Raw genomic sequence first — 15,466 nt, 5'->3', positions numbered from 1 at the left:
AAACAGGCAGTTGATTGCGTAAAATTTATTAAAATTAGACAAAGGAAAACATTCATAAGATGCATATTTACACGAGTGTATGCAAAAAAGCAACGTTTTTCTATAAAATACAAAGAAACACAATATCTTTAAATTAATCAAATGCTTCCTCGGGCAAAGAACATCTTTTCCCGATTTTCCGCGTCTCCTTCAGTGGTAGACGGACGGATTCTTCATCTGCAGCAGCTGCATTCTAAAAGAAACCATTACAAAAATAAGGAAAAATGAATTTTACAAACTATGTCATATGTTTTCTTTGTTTCCTCAATATAACTCTGATTAGAATGTCAAACAAAGATAAAATCATCCGTATTAATCGTCAATATCGTGTATATTATTAATATGAGCGTCTTTGCGTTAAATTCGTGCTACACCACACCATGCACTTATATCGACGTCGCAATGCAAAAGAAGAAGGGCAAGAAAGAAACCTGTCCTGGTCTGGCGATTTAAGGGGACATTTGTTTAAGGTATGTAGTAATAATACATTTTAATAATGCTGGGTGTGGGATCAGTTAACTAGAAATTTCGTTGATAATTAGCAATGTATGTACAGTAACTAGCTAGTTCACGTTAGATATTTTATGCACGTGTCTGTGGTAATTTTAGGTTTTTGATAGTTAATTTCACTGATAGTTTGAGCCCGTGTAAATTTCTTAAAAAGCTGTAATTATTATTTTATTTAATATTATTATGTTTGCTGTCAAGACTGATATTTATTTATATATATTTATTGACGTTGATATGTAAACTTAACCTACTCAGTTGTACTTGACTAATGCAATAATGACAGGTCCACCTGTTTAAGTATATTGTAAAACATTTGAACATAACAACATTTGGACATAACATACACACATTGTTTCCGCCTGCATCACTTTAGTTGTATAGCTGCATTGCTGGTTAACACCTCTGGGCAGATTCTCCATGTTCTTCTTTTATGTGTAGCTGCTCACCTTAAACAGATACAGTACATTGAAGTAATGTTTAAAACAAATTAAGCCCTATAATATTGTTTATGTTTACAATAATTGGTAAAAAGTTTGACGGATAAAATGGTTCTTACCATTCTCTATATAAGCCCCTCTGTTAACTTTTGTTCAAGCCTGTCTAGATCTTTTATCAGTCTAGAAAGATGTTGGAGAAAAGACATCATCCTCTTCTATAATCTCCATCTGTAATTGGACTAACAACTGGACCAGTCAATGCAGGTGACTCCAAGATTGTCTCGCTTACAGCTGCAATATCAAAAAAATAATTGAATTGAGGCTTTTTATATACATTTAGTATTTTTTATTAAAATTCATAATGAGCATATGTATACATTGATTTAAAACAGTACTCAAGACTGTAGATTTACTGTGAGGTTTTGAATGTTGGACAGATTATCAGACCTGCATCTGCCTCAGACATGTTGATGTTTAGCTAATGACAATTTTAAATACATTTATTTTTTTTTATTTTTTAGGCAACTTACTCTCCATTCGACCTTGCAGGTCACACCATGGTCTCAAGAGGGAAAATGAGTGCTCTATGGATTGAACAGAAAAAGGTAGTATTAAACAGTGTTATGTTGTATTTAAATGCCATGAACAATGCGTTTATGTTTTCTTCCTAATTATGTCAACAAATGCTCTCTTACCTTGCATGGTACTTTAGGTGAATCAAAACTCCAACATCTGTATGAGGGTCTGGATGGATAAAGGATGCCCACTGGAGCTGGAAATGATGGATCAGGTCATTTTCATTTGTCACATTTACAAAGAAGCACACTCTAAGGATTGCGTTACCCTGTCTGTGGCAAATACACTAGACAAAAGTATTGGGAGGCCTCATTCTAATAAACATGTTTATTTATTCCAGTATGTCCAATCAAAACAAATAAAAATGCTATACCATATAATACCACTACAAAGAATTTTGATTTTTGTTGCAACAGTTTTGTAAGTGCCTTTTTCTGTTCCGAAATGACTACAGCTTCTTGTACAAGTCATTGATAGGTTTAGGTGATGAGTTTTTGGCTAAAAACCTTTGAGTCATATCAAAGGTGTTAGCTGAGTTAAGGTCTATTCAGACCAGTCAAAGTTCTTCCACACCAGACTGAATCACTAATTTTCTGTTTGAACCTTACTTTGTTTGTAGGGTCATTCTTAAGTTGGTATTGAAAAGGGCCCTGCCAAAACTCTTGCTATAAATTTAGCATCAAACGGTTTTTCTAGAATATCATATGCTGTAGCATTAAGATTTGTGCTCATGGAAATATGTAAAGTATTTAAACCTGTTTATTAGAAGGAGGTGTCGCAATACTTATGTCTATATAGTTTATGTTTAACAAGCCAAAATAACTAGGGCTGCTTCTTTTTAAGAACTTTTGGTTATTTTTAAATCAGCCAGAGGAATAACAGTCCTTAAATGTGTAATGTACTGCCATAATCTTGTAATGATCAAACGTGAGGTCAGATTCTTGTTAACCTACTGTGTTCTTTCTTGATGGTTAGCCGAGTGTCCCAGGACAGAAAATCTTTTTCGTATGGATCAGAGTCAGACATTAACATCTAATATGTAATATCTAGTGATATGTTTTCTTAGATAATGCTGTGAACAAATGCTCTTTTACCTTGAATATTAGGTGGATCCACACTTGAACCATCTGTATGATGATCTGCACCCACTGGATCTGTAAATGGTGGTGCAGGTAAGTTTCACAAGTAAACAAACTCAAATCCTATTCAGACCATTCATGATTCCAGCAATAACCAAGTTTTTTCGTAACAATAAGACTGCATTTACAATGCAAATCTTAATGCACAGATCATATTTTTTTGACTATATTCATTTTTTGTTCTGATCTTTTTATATTTACATAAGACACTATTCATATCTGATATCGGTGTTACAATAATTTGCAAAACTACAGTTAATATGAGTGTCATGATTTGCACTTGAGTTTTGTATCGACTTAAGCCAGGGTCACTGCCAATTTAGGCATGTTTTAATTATGACACTTAAACAATTGTATATGTACTTCGATAAAGGTTTTTGCAATCATGGAAACATAAGTGAATCGCAGACAGCATTCTTCTTTTACGAATGTAAAATGGCTGGAGTAGTGATGTCACTAGCTAAATTAATTACAGTGCATTGAAAATGCGCTGTACTGTTCTTACTGGGCTTTTTATTATTATTAGTGGTGCTTGCATTTATGCAAAGCATCACTATTACTATCTTGCATACTTATTATTATTATTATTATTATTATTATTCTTTTTCTGGACACTTTTTCGGCGCGTAACTTGTCCCGCACGCTTTGTCGTAGACCCATAAATTAGGGCTCAAATCGACCGGCTTATTGAGGAGAGGTGTGCTATGACTTTTATAAGCGATCGGGTGCAGGATTTCCGAAAGGGGGGCGAAAAACCACCCAAAAAATCCCATTGACTTAACATTGCGCCCAACTTTGACGAGTCATAGCTCCGCTCGAGGATTTTGTAGAAACATGTGGGTTACAACATTTAAAGAGGGTAGTAGGCTCTGTAAGAACATGGATCACAATGGGGTGTAAGTTGTACCCCTGGGGTGTAAGAGGTGCCCAAAAGTGCCCCAATGAAAAGTCAATGGGGCAAAATCCCATAGACTTACCATTGCAAAAATTTTGACGGGTCATAGGTCCGAGCCAGGATTTCATAGAAACATGTGGGTTACTAAATTTCAAGAGGGTGCTAGACTCTGTCAGGACGTCCCCCACAATGGGGTGTAAGGTTACCATAGCAACCATTTTGGGCACCCTAGCAACCTATACCATAGACTGCCATTATAAAATGCCCGGATGGATATCTTTGCACCACAGTGTCATAGAGACATGGGGGTGGGCTCATTTTACTCAGGCATCCAATCAGTCTCTCAGGATCCTTACAGACTTACTAAGCCACGCCCCTAGCAACCAGTTTTGAGCACCCTAGCAACATAAAATACAAACAGTTATATCTCGGCATCAGAACATCGTAGAGACACGGGGGTTGGACCGTTTTACTTGTGACTAGGGGTGTAACAATTGGGCACATCATTGGCCACCCCCAAGCCACGCCCCTAGCAACCAAATTTGAGCACCCTAGCAACCGAATAAACGAAGCCTTATATCTCCGCATCAGAACATCGTAGAGACACGGGGTTTGGACCGTTTTACTTGTGACTCGGGGTGTAATCACTGGGCACATCATTGGCCACTCCCAAGCCACGCCCCTAGCAACCAAATACAGTACCCTAGCAACAGAGTAAACAAAGCCTTATATCTCCGCATCAGAACATCGTAGAGACACGGGGGTTGGACCGTTTTACTTGTGACTCGGAGTGTAATCACTGGGCACATAATTGGCCACTCCCAAGCCACGCCCCTAGCAACCAAATACAGTACCCTAGCAACAGAGTAAACAAAGCCTTATATCTCCGCATCAGAACGTCATAGAGACACGGGGGTTGGACCGTTTTACTTGTGACTCGGAGCGTAATCACTGGGCACATCATTGGCCACTCCCAAGCCACGCCCCTAGCAACCAAATACAGTACCCTAGCAACAGAGTAAACAAAGCCTTATATCTCCACATCAGAACATCGTAGAGACACGGGGGTTGGACCGTTTGACTAGTGACTCGGCGTGTAATCATTATGGGATGCAAATTTTTTCCCTAGCAACCAAATACAGTACCCTAGCAACAGAGTAAACAAAGCCTTATATCTCAGCATCAGAACATCGTGGAGACACGGGGGTTGGACCGTTTGACTCGTGACTCGGAGTGTAATTATTATGGGATGCCAATTTTTTCCCTAGCAACCAAATACAGTACCCTAGCAACAGAGTAAACAAAGCCTTATATCTCCGCATCAGAACATCGTAGAGACACGGGGGTTGGACCGTTTGACTCGTGACTCGGAGTGTAATTATTATGGGATGCCAATTTTTTCCCTAGCAACCAAATACAGTACCCTAGCAACAGAGTAAACAAAGCCTTATATCTCCGCATCAGAACATCGTAGAGACACGGGGGTTGGAATGTTTGACTCGTGACTCGGCTTGTAATCACTATGGGATGCCATTTTTTTCCCTAGCAACCAAATACAGTACCCTAGCAACAGAGTAAACAAAGCTTTATATCTCCGCATCAGAAGATCGTAGAGACACGGGGGTTGGACCGTTTGACTAGTGACTCGGAGTGAAATCATTATGGGATGCCAATTTTTTCCCTAGCAACCAAATACAGTACCCTAGCAACAGAGTAAACAAAGCCTTATATCTCCACATCAGAACATCGTAGAGATACGGGGGTTGGACCGTTTGACTAGTGACTCGGAGTGTAATCATTATGGAATGCCAATTTTTTCCCTAGCAACCAAATACAGTACCCTAGCAACAGAGTAAACAAAGCCTTATATCTCCACATCAGAACATCGTAGAGACATGGGGGTTGGACCGTTTGACTCGTGACTCGGAGTGTAATCACTATGGGATGCCAATTTCCCCCCTAGCAACCAAATACAGTACCCTAGCAACAGTGTAAACAAAGCCTTACATCTCCGCAGCAGAACATCGTAGAGACACAGGGGTTGGACCATTTTACTTGTGACTCGGCATGTAATCACTAGTGGACGAAAATTTTTTCCCTAGCAACCAAATACAGTACCCTAGCAACCGGATAAACACAGCCTTATATCTCCGCATCAGAACATCGTAGAGACACGGGAGTTGGATTGTTTTACTTTTGGCTTGGAGTATAATCATATACGTTCCCCAGAATTTTGCCACGGCAAGCACCACTCACATTTTCTTCAGGAAATGTACCTATCTAGTTATTATTATTATTATTATTCTTCCAACCAAATTTCGGCAATTAATACGGCTCGAACCGCTTAACTTAGAAACTTCATTCAAACTCTCAAACGTGCGGACTATTCGGGAATAGTGGGCTATGACTTTTATAAGCGATCGGGGGTACGGTCTTCGCCCCAGGGGCGAAAAAGCAGCCGAAAAATCCCATTGACTTAACATGGAGACAAACTTTGACGAGTCGTAGCTCAGACCTAGAATTTCACAGAAACTTGTGACTTGCCACATTTGAAGAGGCTGGCAGGCTCTGTAAGAACATACCTCACAATGGGGTGTAAGTTGTACCCCTGGGGTGTAAGAGGCCCCCAAATTTCCCCATAGACTTATAATGGGGCAGGAATCATGCCCATATAAGGAAATAAAAACGTCCCAGATGGGATATCTTTGCAGCGCAGTGTCGTAGTGACATGGGGGTGGGCTCATTTTACTCAGGCATCCAATCAGTCCCTTAGGATCCTTATTGAGCTATCAAGCCACGCCCCTAGCAACCATTTTGGGCACCCTAGCAACATCTCCCATAGACTGCCATTATAAAATGCCCAGATGGATATCTTTGCAGCACAGTGTTACAGAGACATGGGGGTGGGCTCATTTTACTCAGGCATCCAATCAGTCTCTCACCATCCTTATTGAGGTATTAAGCCACGCCCCTAGCAACCAAATATGAGCAGCCTAGCAACATAATAAACAAAGCCTTATATCTCTGGATCCGGACATCATAGAGACATGGGGGTTGGGTCTTTGGGTCATATTAGCTTCATGCTTGCTTCATGCTAAGTCATGCTAGCTTCGTGCTAGTTTCATGCTAGCTTTATGCTAATTTTATAATAAATCTTGCTAACTTAATGTTAAATCATGCTAGCTTCATGCTAAATCTTGTTAGCTTCATGCTAAATCATGCTAGCTTCATGCTAGTCATGCTAGCATCATCTTAATCATGCTAGCATCATGCTAATAATGCTAGGATCATGCTAATTTCATGCTAAATTCATGCTAACTTCATGGTAATCATGCTAGCATCATGCTAGCTTCATGCAAATTATGCTAGCTTCATGCTAATCATACTAACATCATGTTAGCTTTATGCTAATCATGATAACATCGTGCTAGCTTCATGCTAATCATACTAACATCGTGTTAGCTTCATGCTAATCATGATAACATCGTGCTAGCTTCATGCTAATCATACTAGCATCGTGCTAGCTTCATGCTAATAATGCTAGCATCGTGCTAGCTTCATGCTAATCATGCTAACATCGTGCTAGCTTCATGCTAATCATGCCAACATCGTGCTAGCTTCATGCTAATCATGCTAGCATCGTGCTAGCTTCATGCTAATCATGCTAGCATCGTGCTAGCTTCATGCTAATCATGCTAGCATCGTGCTAGCTTCATGCTAATCATGCTAGCATCGTGCTAGCTTCATGTTAATCATGCTAGCATCGTGCTAGCTTCATGCTAGTCATGCTAACATCGTGCTAGCTTCATGCTAGTCATGCTAGCATCGTGCTAGCTTCATGCTAGTCATGCTAGCATCGTGCTAGCTTCATGCTAGTCATGCTAACATCATGCTAGCTTCATGCTAGTCATGCTAGCATCATGCTAGCTTCATGCTAATCATGCTAGCATCATGCTAGCTTCATGCTAGTCATGCTAGCATCATGCTAGCATCATGCTAGCTTAATGCTAGTCATGCTAGCTTCGTGCTAGCTTCATGGTAATCATGCTAGCATCGTGTTATCTTCATGCTAATCATGCTAGCTTCGTGTTTATCATGATAACATCGTGCTAGCTTCATGCTAATCATGCTAGCATCGTGCTAGCTTCATGCTAATCATGCTAGCAACGTTCTAACTTCATGTTAATCATGCTAGCATCGTGCTAGCTTCATGCTAATCATGCTAGCATCGTGCTAGCTTCATGCTAATCATGCTAGCATCCTGCTAGCTTCATGCTAATCATGCTAGCATCCTGCTAGCTTCATGCTAGCATCGTGCTAGCTTCATGCTAGCATCATGCTAATCATGCTAGCAGCATGATAATCATGTTAGCATCATGCTAGCTTCATGCTAATCATGCTAACATCATGCTAGCTTCATGCTAATCATGCTAGCATCATGCTAGCTTCATGCTAATCATGCTACCATCATGTTAGCTTCATGCTAATCATGCTAGCATCATGCTAGCTTCATGCTAATCATGCTATCATCATGCTAGCTTCATGCTAATCATGCTAGCTTTATGCTAGCTTCATGCTAATCATGCTAGCATCATGCTAGCTTCATGCTAGTCATGCTAGCTTCATGCTAGCTTCATGCTAATCATGCTAGCATCATGCTAACGTCATGCTGAATCATGCTAATCATGCTAGCATCATATTTCATCATGATAACTTTTTTAAATCATGCTAGCTTCACACTAAAACATGTCAACAGCCAGGTAAACTACTAGACTAAATTTCTTTTACATTTCTGGCAATCAACTTTTTGCATTTTCATGCACTGGTAATTCCTTGGGAATTGCATATCTAGTTTTCATTTGACCTCCCCCACAGAAAGACACAGCACATCATTATATCGTTGGCTCCGCCCACTGGTGTTCAGTCTAAAGTAGTAGTTGTTGACAATCATAAAGTTGTAATAACAGTAAGATTGTGATGTCAGACAAACATTGTGCTGTTGCTGGCTGTGGGAAATTAGTGTCTTTGTAAGGGTCGCAAATAATTTGAAAATATTTATGTTTCTAAATATGCCCCCCTACCATGAACTAAACTGGACTGTTGCAGAGACCAAGTGTAGTAGGGTACACTACTATGCAGGTGACATTCTTTTGTTTATTGAAGCTATGACAAATAATTTGTCTGTTTAGTTAATGTTTTATACAGTGTAACTGTACCTAAACATTGTTCCTTGAGGTCCTCTGCTATTTACATTTTGTATGTCTTCCTTATTTAACACACCTTATTCAAATCATCAGCTCATTAGTAGAGATCTTCATGAACTGAACTGAGGCTGTGTCCAAATGTTCACACTTGTTGTCTTTGCACTAGACTACTTACATTACGGTTTTTTTTTTTTTGTATTTGGCCTAAGTATTCTAGTGGGCGTGAAGATCCCAAGCGTGCATGTAGAATTATTCATCCGATGGGACACACTTAGCATGGGTAAAAATTTCAATCCAGGTAGTGCCAGCAATTTGCACCAAAACGTATTTGTGTTTTATTTACTACTTTTAATTTATATTTAACATTTTTACGTTTTTCTGTAAATAAAATGAACACTCTGAAATGAACATTTGCTTATATCAAACTTTTAGATGCAGAATTCTTTGCTCCTGTAAAAAAGCTCTTTGTTTTGAGTATGTAGCTTTATTAAAGTGTATTATTTATTCAGTAGTCCCTAAATAAACGACACAATGTTGCAGATGTTTCACAAAATGCATAACAATAATGCAGTGAACACCATAGAAATGTTAACATACAATTAAAAGTCTCATGCTTTACATCCAGAACATGATGCACGATAGGATGCACAAAGTGATATTTGGACGCAGCCTCAGTCTGTCAAATCAAAGAGACATACAGAATGCACAGAGCAGTGGGACTCCATGAACAGAGTTGAGAACCACTGCTGTAACTCATTATGCTTACCTGACTCATGCAGAATTCTGGCCTGGTGTTTGGTCCCCCCTTTCTCTGGCTTGTGTCTCCATCATCATTACACTCTTGTCAGTGTAATAGTATCGTCGTCTGCATACCAGGACTTTGTTACTCAGCTGTCCCTTCTCCTTCAAGCTACATTTTTGTCAAGCTGCAACAAGTTGGAATACATAATTATTAACGTTTAATGATTTTGATGTATGAAATATGTAACAAAAGCAAAAAATGTATAGACATTCTATTAAGAAATTACCTTTTTGTTGTTTGTTTACTGACCTTTCAACCATATTGCATTTATAATTGATCATCATACCTTTGGTCTACTGTTAACAGGTTACTGTAGAAAACAAAGTCAAACAAAAAAGAGAGAAAAAATTATAAATGCTGAATGTGTCTCATCTTAAATACATTGTTGTTGTTTTTGTTTCATTGATTTTGGATGTTTTGATGATTTAAGGAAAATTTACGTAGCATATATATTGTTGTTTTTAATCAGAGTTTGTTAATGACACTTAATCATTAACAAACATTTAAAAAGCTTTATTACAATACTAATTGATAATATATATGTAATAATCTTGTTTTGTAACACCCTAAATCACTGAGCGCACAAACGCTACCCCTGTTACAAGCATGAGTGATTGACTTCAGGCACACATGCGCAGACATTGAAGTACCGCGAGAGTGATTCAAAAGCCCACGAAACAGTGTAATCACGCGGTACTGTGATGTCATACTGGTTAAGGCTAAGCCACGTGAAGCCGGACACAAGGGCTTTGGGCTGGAGTAGCCTGTGGCTTTTAAGGCTTCGTGTCTCATCGCGTTAAACGATCGCAGAACGATTTATTTCTCTTTTTCACCTCGATCTTTGGCCTCGTGTGATTTACCAAAACCAACATGTGAAGTTACAACGCTGACGAAGGAGTTTCATCAGTAGAGGTAAGTACCAACATGTTATGCATGTAGTGGATCTAAAGATTGATTGTCGTATATGATCATTCTTTTTTTGGTTTGTTTGTTTGTAACGTTTATCAATGCAAGCCAAAATCGAGCTGCAAATCCTGAAGGCAAGGCACGTTGAACATGTAACCGTTTTCTCAGCGGTGGTGGGGTAAAAATTTGCTAAGTTAGCCTAGACCAGCCCCTGTTTAACTTAAAGTTACTTGAGTTATAAAATGTATCAATCTTCCCGTCCGACTTGCTTGGAGTAAGTTAACGTTATGTAAACGACCGGTATTCACAAGAAGCCTTAAAGTTTTATAGCGAAGTGGTTTGATAATTAAGTTAATATATTTTATCAGTTGTATTAGCTATAAAGTTATTTATATCTGTGAATTAATTCGTATTTTTATCAGTTTCTAACAACACATACATGACAAAAGGCTAGCGTAACGTTAATAACGTACATTAAGTTACTTACCAACACGAACAAACTGAGTCTGACAGACAAATTAACTTAAAGCCAACAATAATAAAAAAAAAACATATTATAAATTAACATAAACGTTATGTTTACGAATTATATTATTTACATGTTAATATTGATGTTAAATGCGAAGAAAATGTTGAAGTGTGCCTGAGGAAAAACGGTCATATCATGAAAATGGCGCTCACGTGACGTACGAATGGCCTCGCGACCACTGTCTATGTTCGCGCTTGCGCGACAGAAGGGTTAACTTCCTGCTCCAACCTGCAACCATTTGAATGCAGGGATAATAACAAATAACCAAAGTTTAATCATATTGCTGGATTTTTTTATAATGCTTAATAAATGATGCGTGTAAATTTACACATATTTATTACGTCACTGACATTGTTTTTTATTGCGTTTATTTCTTTTATATTGATTGAAAATGAAAACCTTATTTAATTTACCTAAAATTTGTTTGTGTTTAACACTGATTTATGTTGTTTTTCTGTTTAATATTAGTGTGTCCTGGAAAACGTGTGCTCGGAAACATGCAGAATACAGGATTTACAGAGCCGACCTTGAGGCACCCACTGATGGATAATCTGTTTACCTAAAAACAGGTAATGTATAAACATTGCAAATATAATGAATTCACAAGTATATAATTTCACAAATATTTAATATTATTAACAATTATTATTAATAATGTACATATTAAATTATATTATACATGTTCAGTTGTTCTGTTAAGTTATTTGAAGGATATGCATGGTAGATCAATTAGATTATCTTTCTCACTAGCTATAAGCAGCATGCTATAGAAATGTTCCACTTAAAGGTGTAGCGGAGGATTTTCTCGAATTTTAGAAAAGAAACGCCGTCTCCGCTTTTTAAAAAAAATGCAATTGCGCAACACTCCAGATTGACAACTAGGAGGACCAATAGTCTTGATGATCCACCCGGAAAACCTAAATTCTCCGCAATAACTTTAATGTTTAATGCTCTTTTACCTTGATTGTTAGGGTGGTGTTCATACAAAGCAACTTATTGCTCATCTGCTTGAGAGAAAGTTACTGCTGGGGCTCTCCTGCTAAGGTTGTCTTAATTCTAAAAAGAAATTAAGTCATTTAGGCTTAGGTCATAGCAAGTTTTGAATGAATGACTTCACAATCTGTTTTAATAATGTTTATTTACAATGTATTTTATTCCACTTACCTGAATCGTGCAGAGGCTTGATGTTTAGTCCACCGGTTGTCTTCTCCAACCTCTGAGTGAAGCCACCACGAGTGGTCGTGTTAACCAATTTTTTTAATTTTAGTGCACAGTGAGTGTGTCTACATAGTCTAAACGCTTAATAAACTGATAACGTGTAAGGTCATTTAAATGCATAAAATGGTTTTCTTTTATAGGGTAAAGCCCATAAATGGCAAAAACTGATTGGCACAGGTAGTTTTTTTGCTCTTAAACCAGATTTTAAAGTCTTTTTTGCCGTTTCGTATGTGCGTATGTCTCCACCTGAGATAGATAAACTTCACAAATAAAAGTAAATTAAAACGCTTGAAACATGTTAATGTAATAAGCTGATTTTTATAATATCATAATAGGATAATTGTCCTCTTATTATGTGCATGTAAACATACTCAATGTCTTTGTTTATCCTTTGTCTCAAGTCACACTGAGTGTGAGAAGTCATTTGTCCAGTGCTGTCGGGAAATCTAATGATAACTGCAATTCCTTCAGTCTAACATGATGGTTGAATTACACACAGATAAACTCCCACTTTATAGACCACAAGATTTGAGTTCAGGCAGATTAAGATAGTTGATTGAGTTTAGTTGTTATTGTTTGGCTGTTGGCTCATATTATTATTGATTTTGACAATTTTCTTACAGCCCTTGTCTGTCAAAATAATGCAACCTCTGGTTGTAAAGCACATTTTAAACTGATCTTCTTCATTCTGTCACTAGCCCACCACAATCCATGTTTACCAGCTGTGAAAGTGCAGGCCAAAAATATTCCTTCACCTGTGGGCCTCTACCCACATGTAGATAAGGTAATGAATTATTTGATTACTGTCGCTGTTTCTGTCACTGGGGCAAAATAACTGCCCTAGAGAACATGAAGATTAGCCAAAACTGTGGTATTGCGCTAGCCCTAAAAATTTGAGAATCTTGATGTTTCTAACACATGGTACAACCGCTTAGTAGGCATGGGCCAGTATAAGATTCTGGCGGTATGATTACCTTTAGCAAAAATACCACGGTTTCACAGTGTTGCGGTATTCCCATTGCTACACTAAATTTTTTTATTTTTAAATGGCAGGTAAAAATAAAGCCTTTAAATTATATTATATATAATATTTTCGAAATGTATATTACATGTAAACATCAAATCAATCACATGACTTAATGAATTTTGTATAAATACAGTTCATACCTTAGAGACGGTTTCACAGACCATTTTAGTGGTTTTGTAACCTTGACTGTTTAAAACCACGGTGTACCTTAAAACTGGTAACCAGCCCATGCCTACCGCGTAGTATCTATTATTAAGGTGGTTGACAGGTCTGTTTGCATGTTATTGCATTGGTAATAATTTATTGTTTATAGTCCAATATTGATTGTGAGAATTATTTAAATTTCCTTAAAAATGTTCTAACATCTTTTCCTTTCTTTTCTTAATGCAGCACTTCAGGAGAAACCTGCCTGTGATCTGCTAAGATGCACAGATTCAACTCTGGCCCAATTGTCATCCCAACACCTCATCTGCCATCAGTTTCGTTTAGTGTCGGTCTATTGCAAAAGTTCTTATAAACTTTAAATGAGACTTTGTGTTAAGCAGGGGTTTCCAAACTTTTCATTCCACAACATATTAAGCCCAGGATACACAGCAGGATTTTTGCAATCCAATAAGACCTTATCACACTGTGTGACAAGGATTGTTTAAACTTCAGCAGTAGACTGTCGATGAAGACACCTATTGCATCTGAAGCTGCGACATCTGTCATCAACATGCGCTAGTGGTAAACAAATACAGGTATGCAGGTCGTAGAAGCAAACACATTGTTGATGTGCGTTGATCATGCTGAACTTCTTACACTGTCATAAAACTATCGTAGGTGTCTTTGGTCCCAGGACTGGGAAAACAGACGTCTTTAAACCTCTCACACTGTATGAGATAGGACCACCAATTAAGAGCCACGATCACAGAAATCTCCACAATTGTTTCACGATTGGTAATCTTTCATCTGGGACAGCCAAAAATCGTGCCGTGTATTATGGGTTTAAGACAGGTGTAATCTTATAGTATATCAAAACCATTGCTAATAATTAATTGGACAAACCATTACTACAATGCAACACTCACTATCTTACGGTGCGACCCACAAGTGGGTCTTCACCCACAGTTTAAAAACCCTGAGTATGAGAAAGAGTATGTTGTATTGTAATTAAAGTCACATCTAAGTGTTATGGAACAGTTTGTCATTATATTCACAGTATTACATGGTTCTTTCAGCAGTTACTACGTTACAGTGCTCTTAAAGTGTCCTGATCAGCTTTGGGTCTTGTGAAGTAATGTAATGAGAACGTGATCAATAGCTTTGCAGTATTTTGTTACACTGTGGCTGTAATCATATTAACACATAGGTTAAACATTTTATTCAAATTTGGTAAACAAACTAGTCAATATAATTCATGCTGTGATGCTGGATTAAACCTGGTCAAATGATTGTGTATTGTGTTTTCAATTTTTATGAGGTTTCTTCATCTATATAAACATTCTTAATATCACCTTTGGTTTGCTCAGAGTTTGTTCAGATGATTTTTTAAAACTAAATGTTGTGAAAATGCAAGGTGTGTTACACAATTTCAATGGATGGCGTGGGGTCAAAAACTATCAAAAGTTTCAACCTTAGATATATAACTGTTGACAAATGTGAGTCACACCCAGTAATTATAATAAGCAGGAATTACAGTAAGCAGGGTCACCTTAAGATAATCAGCTTGTTGGCAATTGTTTTATTTAATTAAATGTATAACTTTTTTCATTTCAGACTGATAAAACAGTCAGAGGGGCAGTGGCTGTTGGCAATGATGTTCTTGTGTGTTTTGTATTTGTTAATATTTTGTAGTCAGAAAGAGTATGAGATCACCTTTTCTTGTGCATGGTTTTTTATTATACGTGATATGGGCTTTTATTAATTATATTTAATTATATTTTTTGCTTCAAAATTAATGCCAACCCTTAAAAACATGTTGACTATATTTTTAAAACAATTAAACAAGACATTTATTTAAAAAATGAAATGAGTTGGAGGTCTTTGCTGATTCGTCTGCGTTTGATCGGATTCAAGACCAAACGGAGATGCATGCAGGCAGGTAGGATTTAGAATTTTTTAAGATCTTAAATACGTCTTGTAGAGATATGGAAGACGTATTATTCAAAGACGATCGTCAGCAGATGTAAAGATCTTTACAAG

General features: G+C 37.6%; 3 long non-coding RNA genes across 10 annotated transcripts; 2 read left to right on the top strand and 1 right to left on the bottom strand.

Annotated features, from left to right (window-relative positions):
* Positions 1-10: 10 nt before the first annotated feature.
* LOC135734204 (uncharacterized) lies at positions 11-12,945 on the bottom strand. Of its 8 annotated transcripts, none has more exons than XR_010527190.2 (10): positions 11,997-12,945; positions 9,829-9,912; positions 9,567-9,726; positions 2,657-2,716; positions 2,516-2,560; positions 1,682-1,758; positions 1,517-1,570; positions 1,106-1,277; positions 894-995; positions 11-232 (listed from the first exon to the last, which is right to left on the bottom strand). It is a non-coding gene; the product is annotated as an uncharacterized lncRNA (long non-coding RNA). The 8 variants fall into 8 exon arrangements; XR_010527186.2 differs by having other exon boundaries at positions 9,852-9,912; XR_010527188.2 differs by having other exon boundaries at positions 9,567-9,912; positions 11,997-12,093; positions 12,202-12,945.
* On the top strand, positions 239-9,714 carry LOC135734206 (uncharacterized). Its single transcript, XR_012336297.1, has 6 exons — positions 239-509; positions 1,145-1,250; positions 1,508-1,591; positions 1,699-1,776; positions 2,669-2,734; positions 9,580-9,714. It is a non-coding gene; the product is annotated as an uncharacterized lncRNA (long non-coding RNA).
* Positions 10,091-14,777, top strand: LOC135734205 (uncharacterized). Its single transcript, XR_010527193.2, has 4 exons — positions 10,091-10,514; positions 11,506-11,606; positions 12,954-13,039; positions 13,673-14,777. It is a non-coding gene; the product is annotated as an uncharacterized lncRNA (long non-coding RNA).
* The last annotated feature ends 689 nt before the right edge of the window (positions 14,778-15,466 follow it).

Source organism: Paramisgurnus dabryanus, chromosome 3 (genome assembly GCF_030506205.2).
Source record: "Paramisgurnus dabryanus chromosome 3, PD_genome_1.1, whole genome shotgun sequence".
Taxonomy (NCBI): Eukaryota; Metazoa; Chordata; class Actinopteri; order Cypriniformes; family Cobitidae; genus Paramisgurnus; species Paramisgurnus dabryanus.
Note: the sequence above shows the minus strand (reverse complement) of the source record. Positions and strands in the feature narration are given on the sequence as shown.